This window comes from Simochromis diagramma, unplaced genomic scaffold (assembly GCF_900408965.1).
Source record: "Simochromis diagramma unplaced genomic scaffold, fSimDia1.1 OVJJ01000726.1, whole genome shotgun sequence".
NCBI classification, from domain to species: Eukaryota; Metazoa; Chordata; class Actinopteri; order Cichliformes; family Cichlidae; genus Simochromis; species Simochromis diagramma.
This window is the reverse complement of record NW_024386840.1, coordinates 70,985-86,413: the sequence shown is the minus strand read 5'-3', so window position 1 is coordinate 86,413 and position 15,429 is coordinate 70,985. Positions and strand designations below refer to the sequence as shown.

The 15,429-nt window shown below is 39.4% G+C and overlaps 2 long non-coding RNA genes across 2 annotated transcripts; both read left to right on the top strand.

Moving 5' to 3' along the window:
• The first annotated feature begins 704 nt into the window (after positions 1–704).
• LOC120731994 lies at positions 705–1,362 on the top strand. The gene is made up of 2 exons (XR_005695471.1): positions 705–798; positions 1,166–1,362. It is a non-coding gene; the product is annotated as an uncharacterized LOC120731994 (long non-coding RNA).
• Positions 1,363–4,686: 3,324 nt separating this feature from the next.
• Positions 4,687–14,342, top strand: LOC120731993. Its single transcript, XR_005695470.1, has 4 exons — positions 4,687–4,701; positions 9,713–9,721; positions 12,256–12,262; positions 14,233–14,342. It is a non-coding gene; the product is annotated as an uncharacterized LOC120731993 (long non-coding RNA).
• Positions 14,343–15,429: the final 1,087 nt, after the last annotated feature.

Sequence of the window (15,429 nt, the reverse complement as noted above, 5' to 3'; positions counted from 1 at the left end):
ACAGTTTTTTTTGTAAATTTTGAATTATATGAGTGCCTATGTATAAATATACAAACAATACACACATGCTTTCAATTGTGTAATTTAAGTGAATCTAGGTAGCTCTGCTTTGGAAGTTCAGTTCATGCGAAAATGTGTTTTGGAGTTTGTACGTGTTTTGTCTCTAGGGGCCACCACATATATCGATATATAAACCATTTTTTACGTTAGTAATTCCTTTTATGCATAATTTTATATTTTGTTAATAATAAATTAATTAAAGCAACAAAACAACCTGAAGAGCCGGTTCGGAGCCGAAAGAGCCGGCTCTTTTAGTGAGCCGAGCCGAAAGAGCCGGCTCTCTAAAAAGAGCCGGAAATCCCATCACTAATACACACATGCTTTCAATTGTGTAATTTAAGTGATCTAGTAGCTCTGCTTTGGAAGTTCAGTTATGCTAGAAAGGTGTTTTCGGAGTTTGTACGTGTTTTGTCTCTAGGGGCCACCGCATATATTTATATATAAACATATGCAAATAAAACCACTTTTTTTACTTTAGTAATTCCTTTTATGCATAATTTTATATTATTGTTAATAATAAATTATTTAAAGCAACAAAACAACCTGAAGAGCTGGTTCGGAGCCGAAAGAGCCGGATCTTTTTAGTGAGCCGAGCCGAAAGAGCCGGCTCTCTAAAAAGAGCCGGAAATCCCATCACTACTGGCCTCGGTACTAAACTGGGCAGGGGAAAAAAAACCAAGGACCAGACAAAGCAAAAAAGGGCATTTAAAGATACAGCGCTCTGCAAATGCATATTTGGTAAGTTTTACCATTTTTATGCTATATTACTTTGTCTTTCTTAATAACAAGACTTTCATGTCTGGTTAATCTGGAGATGGAGTCTTTGGTCTTTGGCTTGTTTAGTCCTTAGGTTGTAGTTTGTACAGCCCGAGGACCCCATGTTTATTTTGTTTTAAAGGATACACGGCACACCATGCTAAGACTTATCACTTTTTCTGCTCATAGCTCTTTGGGAATCAAATGCGGAAGTTTGCAGATTTACATCTGGTGACTTTCATGTTTATCAGCCTAGGAGTCTACATACTTTCTCCCCGCTGAAGACAGTTAACAAGAGCTTATTCATGTGCTCTAATTGTGTGTGTGTGTGTGTGTATTTTTGTCCTAGATGGCCTGACGCAGCAGTTAGGGGCAAACTCTATGTCCGAGTTTGTCTTTGCACAAGCAGTGCAGAATTGGCTCCGATACGCCCCAGATCGTTTGGGTGGTGCAGGACGCACATCATGCAAAAAAATTACAAACTTCTGTGAATCATATAAACGTAAATAGGAAACTGTCTTTTAATAAAGTATTTAGCAAACGAAACATGCCTATTGACCTTATTTTGTTTATTTTTTTTCTCTTTTACATCACATGCAATGCTTTCTTATTTTAGGATATTAATATTGACATGATACATTGTGAGACATTTGGTTTTTTTTATAAAGGGTGTCCAATTTAAGGACACAATTATGTGTTTAGGTGGTTGAAGTATTGATGGAAACATGCAGTAGTTTAGTATTGGTTAAAATACCTATAAAGAAAGGTAGATTTCCAGTCATGATTTAACTGTTGTTTTAATAAAAAGCAACTGTGCGAAAGAGGTGGAAAATCAACACCATAGCTCAACAGTGTTTCAATATCAGAATCTGACATTGTTTCAATGTCAACAGTATTATAAAATATAACTTTGAATCAATGTCAGGTTTCAACATTGATTCAACATCAAAACCTGACGTTGTTTCAACGTTAAAAAAGGGTGCAAGAGTGACGTTAGGTCAACGTCACACTTCAACGTTGATTCAATGACATCGCCTGATATTGACTCAACATTGTTTCAATGTTTCCTTGCTATCTGGGATGTCTCTCATGGAGTCCTTTACTGCTGCAGACAGGCAAGGTGTTCAAATAGCGCACAACTTCAGTTTTTTTTTTATTTCTATGATGAACTCTGCATTATTAAATAATAAGAACAAGTAATCTGATGTCCTGTAATCATTATGATGCTATAATTTGAGATACAATAAATAAAATACGTTTTTGTACAAAGTATCGGTATCGGATCAGTATCATCGATACCACCCTGAATATTACTTGGTATCGGATCGGAAAGGAAATCAGTGGTATCGCACATCACTAGTTTTACTATTTCTTTTCCATATGGGAAACATGACAGAAAAGCCGATCAGCTAATCACTGATCAGTTTCATAATTGAAGTAGCAACAGGAGAGAGGGGGAGAGAATGAGAGAAGAAGAGGCAGCTGTGCAGCGTAACAGAATAAATCCACTTTGTGTTTTTCCATTCTAGCTGAAGTCCGGGACTGCGTCCCTTCTCAGCTCAACATGAAACACGTAATATTTTCTCTGAATGCGAGACGATTCCGTCTTTTTACGGACTGGTTGACAACTCTACTAACTAACCCTTATGAATTAAATAAAGTTCACTATCAGTAACATCATAGCACCTACCCAGCTGTATAGAAACTCCATCCTGCTAGCTAGTACGCAGTACAAGTTATTGTAACTGACTGTAAAAAGTCAGCACAATGAAAATAAACTACACCTAAACTTGGTTTATATCTGACCCAGATAGACTGCAGGTCATAACTTCGTACCTGAAGTTCAGTTCACCTGATACTCGGACCAGCGGCTGCCTTGGGTCTCTCCTCTTTGCTCCCCTTTCTCTCATCCACCTGCTGGCATCCACCACTTGTTAATGTTACTGAATCTGTGGAAGCACCGCTATAGCCACCACCAAACAACTGAGTTATTTTTACACACCGACCAGCATCTGGCCAATCCACCACCTTTCATTGTTTATACTGTTACAAAAAAAAAAAAAATTAAAAAATCATCGGGCCACCGAGCAAATGCACGGTATGCCCGATGGCCAGTCCAGCTATGGTCGTGCCATCAGTTAACCTTTCGCGTGCCAACTGTGGCACGCGTGCCTAGGGTTGCCGACCCCTGGAGTAGACAGTGTCTGCACCGTCAGGCTGCTGTTGAAAATTGTAGCTGTAAAGTTATTGCTTTCTGTCACGCTGAGCCAGAAACAGATGATGATCACCATAAGTGAAGGGAACCATCAAGCTGAAGGACTCCTAACAGGTTTGATTAGCTTGTGGCAATGACAAGTTACTGGCAGGTCCAATGGAGTGCAGCTCTGGCTGTAGCTGAAGTAAAAACTGGAAAGTCCAGAAGCAAGATTTTCAGTCCATCTTGAAACAATAACTCTTGAAGACTAGTGATGTGTCGGTCGCGAACGAAATGGCTCTTAGAGCCGACTCTTTGAAGTGAACGACGCGAGCCGGCTCCTTATTGGGAGCCATGCGTTTTTTCCTTCTTTCTCTCACCCTCTTTCTCGCACGTTTTTTCTGCTTCACTCAGTATGCTAGCCTTGTGCTGTGCGCTGGGCAGAGGGGGGAGGGGCGGTAGTTACACTCGCAGTAGCACAGGAACAGAGCCGGAGGGAAAGAGAGCCAGGGGCAACAACGTCACACTAGAAAGGTATAGTAATCATCCACAACTATTTTCAGTTGCAGATATAAAGGATACAGAAAAGTTTATTCATGCAGGCCCATATGAAAGAGAATGTGCATCTTCTTTTTTTTCATATTTATATTTATTTGTGTTGTGGTTTGCAGTGTTTTGTGTTTCTTTCACTTTGAATCTGTTTTAAAAGGAAAAAAGCTGAAAATTTAAATAGTTAAAAGTTGGAATGTGAATAGTTGAGTTTTGTATTATATGATTTATTTATTACATTTTATGTGGAGTGAATAAATAAAAATATATTTATGGTGGAGCCTTGAAACAAAGCACGTACAAACTCCAAAACACGTAAAAACTCCAAAACATGTACAAACTCCAAAGAGCGTACAAACCCCGAATCATGTAGAAACTCCAAAACACGTAAAAACTTCGAAGCACGTGCAAACTCTAAAACACGTACAAAACAGAACAGATGTGCTCCAGGATGCTAAGGGCAGTGTTGAGCTTTTGTTACCTTGTGGTTACACAAGCCAGGAAGTACCAACGACCGGATTTAGTGTGTGGTAGTAACAGGTAAATGAACATTTTTTTAAAATTATTTGAATATACATGAATGCTTGTGTTTAAATATACAAACAATACACATATGCTTTCAAATGTGTAAATTCAGTGATCTTGGTAGCACTGTTTTGGAAGTTCAGTTAACGCTAGAATTGTGTTTCGGAGTTTGTACGTGCTTTTTGGAGTTTGTACGTGCTTTGTCTCTAGGGGCCATCGCTATATTTATATATAAACATATATAAATAAAACCATGTGGGTTTTGTTTTTGTTTTTTTTACATTAGTAGTTTCGTTTGTGCATAATTTTATATTGTTGTTAATAATAAATTAATTAAAGCAACAAAACAACCTGAGGAGCCATTTGGGAGCCAAAAGAGCCGGCTCTTTTTAGTGAGCCGAGCCAAAAGAGCCGGTTCTCTAAAAAGAGCCAGAAATCCCATCACTATTGAGGAGAAAAAGGTGCTCGACAGACAGCCCTCCATGTGCTCGCCAGGGGTAGCCTGACTGCCATTACCGAGATGAGATTCTCAGACCCCTTGTGAGACCATATGCTGGTGTGGTTGGGCCTGGGTTCCTCCTAATACAAGACAATGCTAGACCTCATGTGACTGGAGTGTGTCAGCAGTTCCTGCAAGACAAAGGCATTGAAGCTACAGACTGGCCCACCCATTCCCCAGACTTGAATCCAATTAATCACATCTGGGACATCATGTCTCGCTCCATCCACAAACAGTCTGTGTTGCACCACGGACTGTCCAGGAGTTAGCGGACGCTTTTGTACAGGTTTGGGAGGAGATTCCTTTAAAAGACCATCTGCCACCTCATCAGGAGCATGCCCAGGCATTGTAGGAAGGTCATACAGGCACATGGAGGCCAAACAAACACACTAATGAGTGTCATTTTGGCGTGTAAGGACATCAAAGTTGGATCAGCCTGTAGTGTGTTTGTCCTCTTTAATTTTGAGTGTGACTCCAAATCCAGACCTCCACGGGTTGCTAAATTTGATTTTCAATGATAACCTTTGTTCTTTACAAAGTTCTTTGAATGTGCTGACAACAAAATCACACAAAGGTTATGTTGTGTATTTAATGAGAATATTTCATTCATTCAGATCTGGGATGTCTTATTTTTGTGTTCCCTTTATTTTATGTTTTGTTTTGTTTTTTTTGGCAGGCACACCTGTACACAAACAAGCTATCTACAACTTTTTGCTCAGATTGACAGCAATCCACAGCCCGAGTCCACAAGTAGCAACAATCCCACTGCAATTTTTCCAGGAATTGCAGATTCTAGTTGCGATTTAATTTTGATTTTGCTTTACTCCTGCTAAATTGCTTTAATAAAATCTCCTCCAAGTACAGTCTAAATTGTGGACATTCAATTTTTAACTGTTTGTGAAACAGTAAAAGTAAAAGTCATAATATTATTGTCATGGTCACCGTGTCTTCCCGGCTGGCCCAGTGTAGCTACATGTGTCTTTTTGTTTTCCTTTCTCTCTCCCTCTTGCTCACGACGCGCTGCCTGCGTAGAGTGCATTGCGGGCTCCCGTCCCTGGCCTTTGCGTCTGCAAGTCATCACGCACCTGTGGTTCATTATCTGACCAGCATCCACTACTTAAGGCAGTGTCTGGGAGCATCTCATTGCTAGACTATTGAGTAATCTTTTTAGTGAAACCTTCTTTCGCATGTTTCTAAGTTTCCTCTTTGCGTTTTCTTGGATTAACCTTTCATCTCTGTACAGTTTTCGTTCATTGGAGCCCGTGGGCGAGCTGAGTGACCTGTGTGCAGTGTTTGTTTTACGTGAGCTGCGTGAAAATGTGCCTGTGTGTGTGAAGAGCCCCGGTTTCCTGACCTCACCTGTGCCCCCTGGATTCCCCTCTCTCACCTATATATACGAGCACCCGGTGTTGTGTGTAAATAAAAGAACTGAGCTGTGTTTTTCAGTCTGCGCTTGAGTCCATCCTGACTTGTGACAATTGCTCTTTATTACTGCATCCAGTTCTTGCAAGTTACTCTAGCACTTTATATAACATATTACAAACTTTGCCTTGGGGCCCCTAAAATAAAACAAAAGACACTACAACTGCCACAATCAATAGGACCTGCTGTTTACAGGCGGGACTGATAGGATTTGACCTATAAGGCTACTCAGGGTTGCTTTATGTTATCCTGGTTACCCAGGAAGAAACCTGGGCAATTTCTAGGTAGTTAGTACTCCAGCTGCATCGGCTCCAGTTGACGTCTATTACCCTACTGGGTAAGACTCAGAGATTAGGACTTTTCTTTATCAAAGAAACAAAAAAGCTTCCTGTCTGAGGGTTGTTGGCCCCAGAGATTGACATCGGACTGTCCTTTTCTCACTGGTTCTGTTCTGTTTTGGACATAATATCTGGGTGCATTTAAGGGGTACACGCTTATTAGGTGCTGAGATCAGTGGTCTCAGGGTATCATCTATGATTTATGCAGATGATCTGATTTTATTGGTTTTGCCAAATGACTGTAGAAAATATGGACAACTCGACCACACCTCCTCCCATTGTGGAAAAAAGAAGCCAAAATATCCCGCTTACTGAGGTTGCCATATTGCATTTTTAGAGCCAGAACCTCCGCAGTAGTGACTTGAGGTGGAGCAACTGTGTAACGCTCTCGCCCACACACCCGCTAAACATGACCGCAAACACGCCACCTACTCTTTTTACGTAGCCCGGCAGCTCCAGTTTGTTTGCTGATGGGTTTATCACGACTGACGACTCGTTCAATCAAGGTAAATACAACCACGTCACTGTTATGAAAAAGGCACACAGCTTATCATCTTATAGTTCTACAACATCTAAAATCACTTTGCTAGATTAGCCGCTAGCATACGCAATGTGTTGGGGGCTTGTTGCTAGCTATTTAGCGATGCTACACACCTGTTACTCTAATAGTCTGTATTATTGAATGATTCAGCACTCTTCAGGTTTTGTTATCCATTTTTAGACAGCGATAAGATCAGCTGCACACTCCACAGAGGCCCAGAGTTAAGGTTAATATCAAAAATGTAATGCTGTCCTTTGAGATTTTAACATTTAAGGGTGTGAGTGTAATGGATCTAAAATTGTTTAAATTTTCAGTCTACTCTACAGCCTGATAACATGGAAATTTTAAAAACAGCAGCAGAAGGTTTCAGTAATTTGTTCTTTTCATTTCATGATAGAGTCCATATTATATCAACAGCTACATTCACCCTGGGGGGAAACTAGTGAGGGAGACCAAGAGGACTAAGCTGGGTTTCCTGGGTCCAGAGGTTTGGAGAAACGTCTTCTTTCATCACAGCTGTCCTGTGCCAGAAGTTCTGTTGACCCACTGAGAGAGGCATCATTTAAATAACACCAGGAACACTGAAGCTCATCGCATTGATCAAGCAGGACTCATGATCTTCACCAGCAGCTCCCTCACAGGGAAATCTTCAGCACTCCTCTGTAGGCCCGCCCCAGGAGATGGATCTTCAGAGCTCCACCGTAGGCCTGCCTCAGAGGATGGATAAACCCAGCATTTCATGAAAACTGATGGCGACCTTTGGTTTGTGTAATGTTATAAATGCTCGGATACTCCCCAGAAGTTCTGGACGTTTACATAAAGATATTATATTCAGTCCTGTAGAAAGTTATATATTTAAAAATATATGATCCTCTCTGGTTACTCTGGTATGAATAACTCTGAATCACTTTATGTTAAATAACACACCATCTACAAAAACACATACAAAATACATACATCTTCATTAGCTTTTATTTAATTGTGTCAGAGAAAATCAAATGTGCTCTTCATGCAGCTGAGTACACAAAACAGAACCTGTCCAGGTCTGAGATCAGCAGCTCTCTGAGACACCTAACTGAGGTCCTGTTAATGCTGATATATAGTGACACACTTACATGGGTGATTAATCCTTTTGACTTTTTGTCTTTAACTTTATCAATAAAACAGCTGCAGCTTTCACTGACAGCAGATGTTGTACTTTAACCTTTGTACTGTTTTCATCAGTTAATTTTTAAGTTAACATGTTGGATGATCTGTCTTCTGTCACTGTTTGGTGCTGAGATCTGAATCTGAGGACAGTTCCTGTAATCACAAAGAGAACAGAATCATCACAAACTGAAATATAAAGTTTATCTCTCATATCTGAAATAAAGCTGATCCTTCTCTGTCCTCACACACTCAGGATCTGAAGTTCTTCTCTTACATTTTTTTCAGTTCTGCGGTTCTGCTGACAGCTGAAATATGAGCTGTTTATTAAAAAGGACAAAGCCTTATAAACTAACAGATTTTCCAATATAATATTTATATTTGAGTTGTTAGTGCTTTGTTAATTAAGTTCTGCAAAGATGAGATGATGGAGCAGGTTTCAGTCCTGGTTCAGTCTGCTGCTGCATCCTGGTTACAAGATATGGAGCTATCATAACTCTTGTTTGAGCTGCCTCCTGGGTATTGGACAACAAACATTAATACTTCAAATTATTGCTCTCAAAGGATATAAGCTGTACAGAGTACTGCACGTGTAAATGTGAACAATATGTCATTAATAATCATCTGGACTGTTTTTGTAATCTGAATATTTCTAACAAACTTAGCACACAAAAAAATCATCAGTGGAAAAATTCAACTTTTTTTTTTTGCCTGTCTCGTTTGGTTCCTTAGCCATTAGAATTGATGTCTGAAGTCCAACAAAGATGCCCAATGGATTTACTTTACCAAGTGGATCATCACGGCCTTGCCGTATTGGTTCATTTGATCAACCTTTGTTGTTATTGTTCATTTTATTTCATTTTCAGTTGTTACAGATGGCACATAGCCTACATGGCTGGGGGATAGGAAAGGGAGAAAGAAAGATGAGGGAAAAGAAAAACAAAGGGGAAGAGGGACAGTAAGAAAGGGCACTTAAAAAGATAAAAAGAAATTCCTGGATCACCTGTTGAGAGAAAAAACAGAGAAAAGAGAAAACAAGCAAAAAAAGAGAGCAACATAATAAACACAACACCATTCCATTAATCCAATTGTAAATAACAGTAAATACTAAATATTGAATGTTGTTGTGCAGCACGCACAAATTTTAACTTAAGCTCCCAAACGGCCGTAGTTGGTTTCAGTGCATAAATACTGGGCTTTGCTATTTTAATGATTAATGAGAGGTTACTTAAGTGCAAATGCTTGTTTTTTTTCTATTTGGTGTTACTGTCTTTACCGATGTGGCAGGATACTAAAAACATGTTGCTATTTCCACATATTTATTAATCAGCTCTGCACAAGAGCTGAAGCAGAGTCCAGCCTGTTGAACTTACAGTATAATATTTGTAATAAAAGTACAGTAACGGTAGTTAGTCAGTCACTGAGTAGCCCGGTGCTTTTTTTCTTGATTAGTCAGGGTAAATTCATTCACCTGCACGGATTTGCTAAACAAACTATACAAAACAAGTTTCCCCAACAGCCGAGTGCTCATCTAGCTAGGTCTCAGGACCTAGCTAAGGACAGTAGTTAAGGATTAACTTACAAACACATTTAACTTACCGAAAAATTGGAGCAGGACCTTGGGTCCTTCTGTCGGGTAGTCCAGTTTACTGAAGAACACCTCAGGCTGTCAGGTAAAACAGTCGGGCGTGGTTTCGTAGTGTAAACGCTGGACCTTCTTGTCGCTACCCGATCCCTACCGGAAACCCGATCAGTACCACGCATGTGCAAATCTTACGTCACTTCCTCTCTTCGCCAATATTGCGACATTTAATATATTTAAATGACACGGTTAGCGCCCAGTGAGCTCCTAGCGTTACTCGCCAACTCTGCCCAGGATATTTATACAATGGATACCTCCGTACACAAATAACTTCACGCTTTTCTGCTCAACGGAGAGCATCCCCCGATTGAACAACAGCGCCAGAAGAATGGTGCCTAATTACAGACTTAATAATACAGACTTAGTAATATGTCACGTAAGGATTCATCAGCCAGATTGTTTACTGACCATTGACAGTGATAGCGGACATCATCCTCACTATTCCAATCAATCCTCAACACACAGACAAGCAGAAACACAATCAAGTATCACTAAATCAAATTTAACACATACACAAAGACGATTTGTAATGATGCTAGTTAAGTTTACAGTAGGGTTCATTCGCTCAGTCAGCAAGTGGTGGTATCCTCGTACACTGGGGAGTAAACATTAAACTTAACAGAAGAAGAGAACATCTTTTTTTTTATTTTGTCTATACTATATTGAAATGTTTCATTATTGCAAACATTTTAAGAGATACTTACTATAGCTAACATCTTCACAGATACTCTGACCTGTAACTATTGTAAAATGCTTCATGCTGAAGTAGCGGCCTTTCGCACACGCGTGGTACCGATCGGGTTTCCAGTACAGATCGAGTAGTGACACTCCTCTCAGTGCAGGGTTTATGGAGGCGGGGTTTATGACTTAAACTTCAGCCAAATGCCAGAGGGCAATAGAGATGTTTTGACTTCCATTTTGGGGAGGTGTCGTGTTGTTCATGTTTTCTACATTTATTGTTTTTGCCAGGTACTGACTTCCAGTTTAAACTGGTCTTAGACCAGAGGTTTTCATTAGGAAAAAGATGGAATGCCAACTCTGGATCAGAAAAGAGTTGGAGTTCCAACTGGAGGAGTTTAAGTATCTCTGCATACTCTCTAAATCTACTCTGTTACATATTTGGACAGTGAGTGCAAAATCCTCACTGCTGATCAATAACATGTGAGTGGACTCACCAGCTGTTTTCGTTGCCATGATGTCACTTTTTTTGAAAAGACCAGGGAATGAACTGGAAGGGGGAAAAAAATGTATTTTAGGATCTTTGAATCACACGACATGAGATGGTAGGTGGACAGAGGGCCTTTGAATGGTTCAAATGTAACGGCACAAAAAAGAAAAGTTTTTGTGATGTTGGTTGTTTTATGCAATGCTTCAGTTGGTCTGGAGTTGGTCACCATATGTAGAATGTGTAACCAGTTGCGTGAGTAATGGCTGAAAGAAGATTCACAGCTTTCATTTTCAGTTTCACTTTCCAAAGAAATTAAAGTCTTTTTAAAGGCCACGACTGACCAACTACATTTATCCCGAGCAAAAGACTGAATCAGGGGACCTAAGTCTGAATACATGTAGAACTGTTTGTAGACATGAATGATTTATTCCACATTCTCAACCTCAGAGATCATTTCTGCTTTCAGAAATCTTACAGTCCATAAGTAGCTGAAGATATTTGTGACACGTTTACTTGTGTCACAAATATCTTACGATTACTTTTAATCATAGAAGATTTTGACAGATCGTGCCACATTTAAATCTGATCTGCACAGTTGGATAGAAATGAGCAACTATAGGCCACATCACCTGCATTATAACCATATTTACATCTTACATTTAGCAAATGCTTCTGAGAATGATGATTAGATGAGATCACAGAGTCTGAAAACTCCAGAAAGTGAAACACGATCTTAAGTGTGTGTGTGGGTGATATCTGCAATAAAACAAAGGGAATACCAAGGCATGTTCCAGCCTGCTGGGTATAGGTGAGCAGCTGCACATAAGGTGTTTTCAATGGGGGTGGGGTTGTGGCAGTTTCAGTGGAGAGATTAAAACTTTCATATAGATAAAACATTAAAATATTCCTCTTCAGCCAACTATCTCGCCCTTCAGTTTAAATACAATTTTTCTGTCAGCTGAGACTAAATTATTTATGTCATCATATGTTATATAACAAATAACCTTATTTTAATGTTTTTGCTCATACAGTGCAGTCAATTCATAAAAGAGTTTTATAAATTATAGTTCTGCATCATAACACACACAGTAGCAGGTTCACTCTCAGTGCCCTGCAGCCAAAATGAAAAGATGTAAATCAGGAAAAATTGAAAGTATCTTAATTTAAATCAGATCTGCAGAGTATCCAAAACATAAAAAACAAACATTTATTGATGAGTTTAACTGTTGAGAAAAAACGGCAGATAAATTTGTGCTCTACCTGTTTGTCGTCCTCTGAGTTCACAGGCGAAGCACGGCGTCTGCTTCTTTGTCTGTTTGCACCTGATGATGATCTGATGACGGTATGAAGGTGTTCAGTCAGAGAATATGAAGATGGGCTGTACACTGCCCACCCAATCAGAAGTTAGAAAACAGTGCTCATGTTTTCTCTGAGCCTTATTTTCCTCACTTTTGATTGGGTGGTAACATCCACCCACCCATACACTGTGTGCCGGTGTTTGGGTGGGGTGAGCCTACTCCTGTCCATAGCTAGAACCGCCTAATGACACAAAAGCAATCTAATCTGTGAAGATGAAATTTAAAATCTGTACATGAGTTTTTTTATTCCAGCTGCAATGTTTAAAATATTTTTATGTCCTCATAGTTTAGTGTTTGTGATCTGAAACATTATTCTGTCAGTGAATCGGTCAAAGACAAGATTTACACAATTATGAATCTTTTCCTATCAATCATTTAATTTATATATATATATATATATATATATATATATACATATATACATATATATATTTTTTTTTTAACTTTAAAACAGTTGTTTTACTGAAACCCAGTCTCCGAGGCTCCCACAATAACTGGTATTGAGCCTCAGCTATAGAGGACTTAACAAAAATTAAACTCAATCAATTATGTGTAAAGTACTTCATGTCTTACAGCAGTTAATATTCATAACTTTCAATCTTTCGCCTCATGTTTCTGAATGCAGGTTTTTCATTTATTTCATCTATATGAACACAAATTTGCTTTATATTTTTATATTTGTAGAGATTTGTGTCCATGTTGAGGGGCTGGATCCATACAGAACATGACAATGTTTGTGTTCTCATTGTGCTGTTGTTGGTCTGATGTTCACGACCTCTGCTCTTCATTGTTTAAAGTTTAAAAGAATACATTTGTCCTTTGTCACTTTAACGCAGCATGCACTTGGTTCTGTGAGAAGCCAAGAGCATTAAGTTTAATAACTCCACAAACTATAGTTCCATCTTTGTGTATAAGTCAATCTAATCTGTCAAAAAGCAAAAGGAATCCAGGGCCTGTTCCAGCCTGCTGTGTTAGGAATGACAGTTACACGTTGGAAACCCTTTTATTTGTGAGACAAAGATTGTCACAAGAAAAATATGTGCATGTCTGTTACAGTTGCTCCTGCTTTTTCTCTTTAGCTTGACTTTTTCTTACTCATTTCTTTGTCCTTTACCTTGTAGTTAGAGCGGTAAACTCTGTAATGCATTGTATTATTATTTGTATTAAGTAAATATTTAGTCTGTTACTGTTACTGTCTTGCAGCAACTGTAATCCTTAGGGGTTAATAAAGTATTCTGATTCTGAAACACTCAAAACTCATCAGAGAGCACTCACACTCATGGCTCGTAACACTCATGCCCATGAAGAGTGGATGGCAACAGTTTGTGGATATCAGCTGAAGGAGCAAGCTTGTTCCAGCTTGCTGCATGATGTTCGGCAGCTACAGGTACACAACACGAACAACAGTCACAGCAGTCACCTACTGAGCTGAAGGTTTATGGGCAGAAAGTTGCGTCTATGAGCAATGATTCACAAATATGTGCGATAATTTGTGTGTAACTGTAAAACTATTGTTCAAACGCGCACATCAAAAATGATCAGAGATCATTTACTCACTCATTTGAATCTTCAACAGATCTTATCCTTTCCACTTTTAAAAGCTTCCTGTGCCACTAATATCTAAAAAATTGAACTGATTTTTTTGTAGTTTTGTGGTTCACAACTTTTGTTCCTTAAGTTCAACATGTGTTTGACTAACTGAGCATAAAGTCAGTGGGTCAAAACACTGAGGTGGAGATTAGATTAAAAAGTGAGAGGAGAAAATATGTTTCAGATCACTGAGCTGATGTCTGTGTAAATGTGTTTGATAACAGGACATCTCTGCAAACTCTCAGATGGAGAGCAAGTTCAGACCCTGCTGACTGGCTCTGGCTATGGGCTGAGATCCAGTCCACATGTGCATCCTTCCTACACAATCGCAAGAAGAACTATTTTATTTTTATTCAGGCAACACAAAAAACACAAACACAGCTTCTAATTTGTGTTTCAGTGCAAGCCTGCTCAGACACAAGGCAAATTAAAGCTGATTATGAGCTGATTAGGCCCTCGCACCCCCGGCGCGTCGAGACACGCCCAACACCTAAAACCAGCACCTCCGATCTGATGTCACATTGATGGAATTCATGCATTTAACCACCAGCTAACATTTCTTTTTCCTCAGATATTTTTATTAAAGTTTCTGCATCGACTTTTACAAAAGACAAATTGAAAAATATGCCGTTTTCTTTTTGAAGAACATAAAACAATATGAAACATACACTCCCACCTCATAAAACATAATGAGTGGTCAGCTTAGTTGTAGGGATAAATCAATTCTGTTAGAGAAAAGAAATATGTAAGTAGGTAAGTAAATGCCATCATAGGGCGCAGGCACAATAGAGTCCATATACTTAAACTTAAACCTCTTACTTAAACATAAGATAAAATATAATAAAGTCTGAGCTGGCTAATTGGGAGCGTTGCGAGACCGCAAAGTCTGAACATGGTCAAAAAAGGGTTGCCAGGTCTTAAAAAATTTGACCATAGACCCACATAGGGTGAATTTAATCTTTTCGAGTTTGCTAAAATGCAAAGCATCTCTGATCCAGATTTCCCAGGATGGGGCAGAAGGGGACTTCCAACATAACAATATTCTGCGTCTTGCCAATAAGGTGAGAAATGCTACCAGATTCGCTTGGGGTGTCGGCAAGGCAACTGTATCAGGAAGAACCCCAAACAAAGCAGTTAAGGGCACAGGTTGGAGGGTTAGCTGGATGATCATTGATAAAATCAGAAAAATATTAATCCAGTATTGTTTGAGGGATGGACATGACCAAAACATATGTATTAGAGAGAAAGGTGTTTGATGACAACGGTCGCAATCAGGGCTAAGATTGGGGTATATTTGAGCTAGTCTGGCTTTAGTCCAGTGTACACGGTGCAAAATCTTACATTGAATCAGCCCGTGTTTGGCACAAAATGAGGAGCCATGGACCCGGTAAAGAATTTTATCCCAAGAGTCATCCTGAATCACACACCCCAAATCCTGCTCCCATGCCATTTTAATAGCCGAGATTGAGGAGTTGCCAAAGGAACATATTCTCCCATACAAACAAGAGATCAGGCCCTGTGATGAAGGGGGAGGCGATAGAAGGTTATCAAAGTCATGATAAGGAGGTCTAGATGGGAACTGAGAGGATTTCTCCTTAACAAAACTCCGGATTTGTAAATAGCGAAAAAAGTGACTTTTTG